This window comes from Nicotiana sylvestris, chromosome 9 (genome assembly GCF_000393655.2).
Source record: "Nicotiana sylvestris chromosome 9, ASM39365v2, whole genome shotgun sequence".
In the NCBI taxonomy this organism is placed as follows: domain Eukaryota; kingdom Viridiplantae; phylum Streptophyta; class Magnoliopsida; order Solanales; family Solanaceae; genus Nicotiana; species Nicotiana sylvestris.
The window spans coordinates 152450271-152458055 of NC_091065.1; positions in this window are offsets into that span (position 1 = coordinate 152450271).

The window sequence follows — 7785 nt, forward strand, 5'->3', positions numbered from 1 at the left end:
CTACTAACATAATAGTTAGGAAACTACGTACCTTCTTCTTCCCGGACCAGTACACCACTTACCGCTACCTCTGAGACTGCCAAGTAGAGGTATAACTGCCCGTTTGCTTCGGTGTGTGTATCAAAGGAGGGCTTGATAGGTATCGTTTGAGTTCTTCTAAAGCCTGTTGATATTTTGGGGTCTAAGAGAAGTCATTCTTCTTCTTTACTAATGAGAAAAATCGGTGGCTTTTGTCCGATGACCTCAAAATAAACTGGCCCAATGCAGCTATCCGCCCGGTCAGTCTTTGTACCACCTTGACGTTGTCAACTACGGTGATATCGTCTATGGCTTTTATTAGGGGTGTCAATGGTTTGGTTCGGCCAATTATTTTATAAAATTTATACCATATTAATTTTTTGGTTATTCTATTATGTATAACCAAAATTAGACTTTTTGAAATCGTCCCAATCATGTCGGTTTCTCTTCGGTATCGGTACAGTACAGTTAATTTTCGATATTTTTTTAAATGTCATGTAAAAGTCACCACTAGAACTAGAATGCAATAACATATGTTCTTTTTTAGGACTTAGCAAAACTCTCTAAATATTTTTACTATTTAAAAGGTGATGAATTAAAAAAATATAAAAGATGGCCAGAGTATAGATCCAGCAACTATTCTACAGGAACGTAAAAGAAATCGAGCAAAGACAAAGAAAATATAAATCATACGAGCGAAAAGATATTAACCAAGCTAAGACTCAAGATTAAAGTCTATAGAAGATTAAATATTCAAAAACATAAATCTAGATTATATGAAAGGAAACGTATTCAATACATTGTAGTTTTCTACTCATAATCACTAAAATACTTTATGTCTTGCTAATCAACTTTGAATTAAATTGCTCGTTGGCTTATAACCGTTTTCATAATTCCAAGGTCCAAAGACAAATTTACTGCTTTATTATTTTTAAACTTACTATATAAATATATTTTCCATATGTAAAATTATTTGGTATGGTTTGATATTTTTTCGGTTTATTTTTGTAAAATAAAAAACTTACCCTAAATTATCGGTACAGTTATAGATTTATATAAAAACCTATGATTTTTTTAAAAGAAATCTAAAAATCTATTCGGTGTTGTACGGTTCGGTCAGTTTAGTCGGTTTTGAAATATCTATTGACACTCTATTCCCCAGTTAGACACCATGAAACCGAGGAACTTGCCCTAGCCGACTCCGAAGGCATACTTCTCTGAGTTCAGCTTTATGTTGTATCTCCTCAGTATGTCAAAGGTTTTCTGCAAATGCTTCAAATGGTCCTCTACTCACAGGGACTTAACTAACATATCGTCAATATAAACCTCCATTGATTTTACTATTTGTTCCTCGAACACTCATTTAACTAGGAGTTGATACCTGGTAACGGCATTTTTTAATCCAAAAGGCATTACGTTATAACAATAAGCACCGAATTTAGTTATAAAAGAAGTCTTCTCTTGGTCACCTAGGTCCATTCATGTTTGGTTGTATCCAGAATAGGCATCAAGAAAACTCAGTGTCCCGCGCCCGGCCGTTGCATCGATCATTCGGCCGATGTTAAGCAAAAGAAACGAATCCTTCTGACATGCCTTGTTCGAGTCCTTAAAATCTACACACATTCTAAGTTTGTTTCCTTTTTAGGTACGACCACTATGTTAGCTAGCCAATATGGGTATTTAACTTCCTGAACTGAACCTATTTTCAAGAGCTTAGATATCTCGTCTTTGATGAATTCATGTTTGATTTTGGACTACAACCTCCTTTTCTGTTTGACCGGGTGGAATTTTGGATCCAAGCTTAATTTGTAAGTTGCCACCATCGGTGGGATCCCTATTATATCTAAGTGGGACTAGGTAAAACAATCGTCATTAGCTTTAAGGAAATCAATAAGTTTTTTCCTGAGCTTGGGGTTAACCCCGTGCCCAGGTATACCTTTCTTTTCGGTAGATACTTGATTAATATGACCTATTCCAATTCCTCGATCGCCGATTTGGTGGCATCAGTATCATCGGGTGCTATGAAGGATCTCGGGACCCCGAAATCATCTTCCTCATTCATTGAGTGTTCCTCTTATTTCTTCGGCCTGGTCGAGGTCAGGACCGGTGAATGTTATTTGGTGCCTTTCTCTTCGACAAGTCCCTCACCTTTTGATGTTACGATTGCAGGCACCGGGATCATTTCCTTGACAACAAACATCACCTTTACGATTGATTGTTCCCTGTAGACCGTTTTGATTTCGCTCGGGGTGGGAAACTTCAATGCCTGATGCAAGATCGAAGGCACCGCTCTCATATTGTGGGCCCATAGCCTCCCGAACAAGGCATTGTATCTCATGTCCCCTTCGATAACATAAAATTTTATTTCCTGGGTGGTCCCCACCGTGTTTACCGATAGGGTTATTTCGCCCTTTGTTATCTTGCATGCCATGTTGAAACTGTTCAATACTCGTACTGCCGGTATGATTTGGTCCAATAACCCCAGTTGTTCCACGACTCTCCATCGGAGGATGATGTTGGCCGAGCTACCTGGATCAATTAACAAATGCTTAACTCAAGATATATTAATAAGTACAGATATTACCAATGCATCGCTGTAAGGTTGAATGATGCCCTCGGCGTCCTCGTCGATGAATGAGATGGACCCCTACGGAACGTAGTCCCGAGTGCATTTCTCCCTTGTGATAGAAACTTTGGTGCGCTTTATTATTGGCCCTTGTGGGACATCTACTCCCCCAGTGAGCATATTGATCACATGTTGAGGTTCTTCCTGCTTAATTTATTGTTGGCGTCCCTGTTTTTAAATGATTTTTGGCTCGCTCACTTAGGAATTTCCGAAGATGCCCATTGTTGAGTAGATGAGTCACTTCTTCCCTTAGATATGGACAATCCTCGGTCTTGTGACCGTGAGTACTATGGTATTTACATACCAAGTTGTGATCCCTCTATGCGGGATCGGACTGGAGTGGCCTTGGCCATTTGGTCTCCTTGATGCGGCCAATGGCCGACACTATACTCGCTGCATCCACATTAAAGTTATATTCCAATGGTCTCGGGGCTTCCCTGCCCCCAAGTGATATGTTGAAATTGTTCTTACTCATCAAACCTTGGTTGCTAGGACCTTGGTCGCTTCTCCTATCGTTCCTGGTCGGGTGGTGACAGGGTCTGTTTCCCCTTCCATCCGAACTGTATGGCTAGTACCAATCTTGGGGTGGCGTCGGCTCTTGATTCACAATTCTTTTAGACTTGTCGTTCACTCTATTCGGGTAAATAGACCTAGAGGGGGCTACTAGCTGGTCGTCCTCGACTTTGATATTTGACTGGTACCTATTGCGAACATCGACCCAAATAACCGTCAGGTACTCTACCAAGTTTTCCTTTAATGGTTGAGAAGCAATGGAACATCAGGGGTTGAGTCTTTGAGTAAACGCCTGAACAGCCTAATCATCTGCAACCATGGGGCATGTCCATCGGTTCCATCTGAAACCTTGACACGAACTCCCTAAGTATTTTTTTGTCCCTTTGCTTGACTTTAAAGAGGTCCAATTTCCTCGACTCGACCTTGATAGCGCCAGCATGGGCTTTAGCGAAAGCATATGCAAGCATAACAAACAAATGAATAGAATTGGGAGGTAAGTTATGGTACCAATCATCGCTCCCTTGGATAAGGTTTTCCCAATTTTTTTCAGCAACATCGACTCGATCTCGTCGTCTTCGAGGTCATTACCTTTTATTGCGCACGTGTTGGAGGTCACATGCTCGTTTGGATCTGTGATCCTGTTATACTTGGGGATATCGGGCATTCTGAACCTCTTCGAAATTGGCTTCGGTGCCATACTCGGGGGAAAGGGTTTCTGAATAAACTTTTTCGAATCTGGTCCTTTCAATATTAGAGGTGCTCCCCGATATAATCGACCCTCGAATTGTAAGTCTCCACTTTCTTGTCATTTGCCTCAATATTCTTTTCACCTGACTCCACCCATTTTGTTAGTTCCTCGAGCATTTTCATTACCTCGGAGGTCTTTCAGGGTCCGAACCCATCTGGTTCTGTGACATTCTGTTCGTTTCTCCGAGCATCTTCTCTAACTTGCTCAGGTGCGGCCGTGTTTTGTGTGTGATTTTGACTCTGCAGCTTGCTATTGCTACTTGTTGAGCTTGTAACAATTTAAAAATCAATCGCAAGCTAACTCCATCATCTCCCCCTTCGGGTGCTTCTCGAGCCGATGGCCAGGGGGCTATTTTCAGGATCAGTTGTTAGGTTGATATTGATGGAAACCTATGAATTAGCGTCGACTGGGTCAGCGATTGGGACGCCATTAGGGTCAACAGGAGGCACGCCATTTCTTGGTACCATGTTGTTATTTTCACGGTGATGGCCTGACTCGGCGTCAACGTTCAAGTGAGCAGACCGAGAATTTGACATTTTAAATAGACATGAAATCAAACTTCAAAGAGCAAGTGTAAAATAGGGCGTGTAATAGGGATTCGTATTAAATCACCGCTATTATCCTTAGCCCTACGGAAGACGCCAAACTATTTACTCCTTAAATGGATAACAATTGAATTTGTATGCGGTTTAAAGGATACGTGATTTAATTTAACACGAATGATCTAAGAACAACAAATAATTAAATTAAAGAGAGATAAAACAATCAAACCAAACGTGATGGGACAATAAAGCCTAGCTTTAAGTTGAACATAGAAATTGGCTCCAATCGAGAGAGAAACTGAAGTACACTTTGAACAAAAGCTAGAAGACAAAAATAAATTTTATCGCTTTGATATGCATGCCAAAAGTGAGTGAAAAATGAACAGGTTCTCCCCTTTATATAGTAGATGAGTTTCAATCCTGGTACAAGTCTAAATAAGGTAAAAATATTTCCCTTCTAGTAAATCATGATACGCAGTTGATATCGGGCGAGATTTGTGACGTAATATCCGGTTGAAGGTGGATATTTCGGCCCCTCGTTCGTCCTTTCTAACCGTCTTTCCTTTAGCTTCGATTCTTCGTTTTGCTCAAGCTCGATTCCTTTTATGTATGACCATGTCTGAATCTCGATGTGTCATTCGTCCTCGGGCTCTGATCTGGGGAATCCTCGGTTGTACCCAAGCTTGCAATGAACCGCGTCATTCCCTGTTTCTTCATCGGAAAATCAGGGATAACTTTATCCCCGATTTTACCCGTACACAGAAGCTAAAGTATTTTTTAACATTTCCGAGGAATTGAGGCCGTACGATATTTAATCATCATCCTACCAGGCATATTGCCAATATCACTAATCACAATACGAAATTAATAATTCAACAGAATAGGAGGTTGCATATCCTCTAAAACAATTTCATATGATAAAATATATGCAGCAAACAGATTCTCCCCTGCATTGTGTACTACTTGCTGCTTAATTGATTGCTTGAATTGACCTACATTTTTTGTTTTTATCGTCAGATTTTATTATATGGGATGAAAAGAAACAAAAACTCATTATCAAAAATTGAGATACTTCAAATATAGTTGTCTTCATTGTTATTGTTCGTTGCTGAAATTTGGTTCTTTGGTTTATTGGTCACAAATAGCTTTCATTGTTTAATCCAAAAATAAATTTCTCGATCAAAGTTAATATAAAAAAAAATCGGGTTATTGATAACTATGATTTACATTACTTTTTCAATAATTTAAAAAATAAAACAAGTTATGGAAGTAATTGGCAAGGAAAGAAAATACGAAGTAGATTGATAATCACTCCTAAAATTGCGATTAGAATCTTATAAATAAAGTAAAGAATAATTGCATATATTTCAATAATAAATCAGATGCCATTACAAATAAGGACTAAGTCCTTATATAGGAGTATACAATTATAATGGTTTCCTTACTTAATTCGGGCTTGTTAATGGCATTAATTGCCTTGATTACCCGTTACCATATATAATCGTAATGGAAGTATTTATGGCTGAGGATTTCATGTAACCGTGATTATATGTTGATTTCCCTTCCTTACTTATGACAGGTTCGCGCACCTTCTCCCTTCTTAATGGTCTTTATTCATTCCGCTCATATTTCTTCTTTTACTGATGTCAGATCCGGTTCCTTTGACAAAGTAACCCTGGGGTGTTCCTCCTGTGCCTTCTTGAATTCTTTAACTCGTCTAATTAAGAATGACACATGCCGCTATATTGATGGTTCATGTGTAAGGGTCTCAATGGATATTTGAAAACCAACTAAACCGACTGAACCGTACCGCGCCGAATCGATTTTTATGTTTCTTTTAAAGAAACCGTAAGTTTTTATATAAATCTATAACCATACCGATAATTACGGTAGGTTTTTTATTTTATAAAAATAAGCCGTAAAAATACCGAACGGTACCGACTAAATTTTACATGTGTAAAATATATTTAGTAAGTCTAAAACTAATAAAGCACTAAATTTTTCATTGGGCCTTGGAATTATGAAAATTGTTGCAAGCCAATAAGTAATTAAAGAAGCCGTACGTTTTATTAGCAAGACACAGAGTATTCTGGCGATTATGAATAGCAAACTACAATGTATTGAATATGTTTCCTTTCATATAATTTAGATTTATCTTTTTGAATATTTAATAAAGATTTTATTCTTGAGTCCCAGATTGGTTAATATCTTTTCACTCGTGTGATTTATATGTTCTTAACTTTTACTTGGTTTCTTTTACGTTGTTGTCGAATAGTTGTGTATCTATACTCTAGCCATCTTTCATGTTTTTTAATTTATCATATAGTAAAAATGTCTAGAGAGATTGTTAAGTCCTATAAAAGAATGTATGTTATTGCATTCTACTTTTACTTGTGCATTTTACATGATTTAAAAAATACCGAAAATTAATCGAACCGTACCGATACCGAAGTGAAACCGATATGATTGAGACGGTTTCGAAAAATCTAATTTTGGTTATACATAATAGAATAACCGAAAAATTGGTATGGTACAAATTTTATAGAATAACCGGTCCAACTGAACCATTGACACCTCTATTCACGTGTCATGCCTTTTCACCTTGATGATAGTCGACGTGTCATGCCTTTTTTCCATCAATAAATTCATAACCAATATCCCCCTCTCACTATAACATTAAATATAGACGATTATCAAAAATAATTATAGAGACAATCACCAAAATATAACATAGGCGATTTAATTAAGAAATATTAAAAACTACATCTTTTGTAAATGCAACAAATCAGAAGCAAATAATGGTTTGCTTATGAAATGACTGAAACACTCTGGCAGGGAGTTTGGCAAAAGATCAGTACAAGAAAAATCTTAAACTTTTAGCAAACACCGAAATGAGGTAAAGCCAGCCTTAAACCCTTTATTTGTAAGTATATATGTAACAGAACTTTATCAAACTGTGAAGTGTGAATCTCACATATTATTTTTTGTCACATTAGAATAATTTAATTTTACACAGTAAAACTGTTTTACTACTATAGAAGTAATTAATTTAACTATTTTATCATATTAGTGTAACTAACTTTATAAAACTTTATCCACTATAATGACAAAATCTGCATATAAAGGTGAATTTATTGTTGTAGTGGGTAACATTTATTTCTTTTTGTTAAATCATTCAATGTCTAAAACAACTAATTTGACTAATTCGAATTCGCATAATAGCAAATTTGGAGGGGTTGGGGTGTGAGGGTGGGGTGGGGGAGGTTTAATTAGTGCTCATTATTAAAGAGGACTCCACTCCCGAAGCTCGAATTTGAAAACTTTGGTTAAGGATCGAG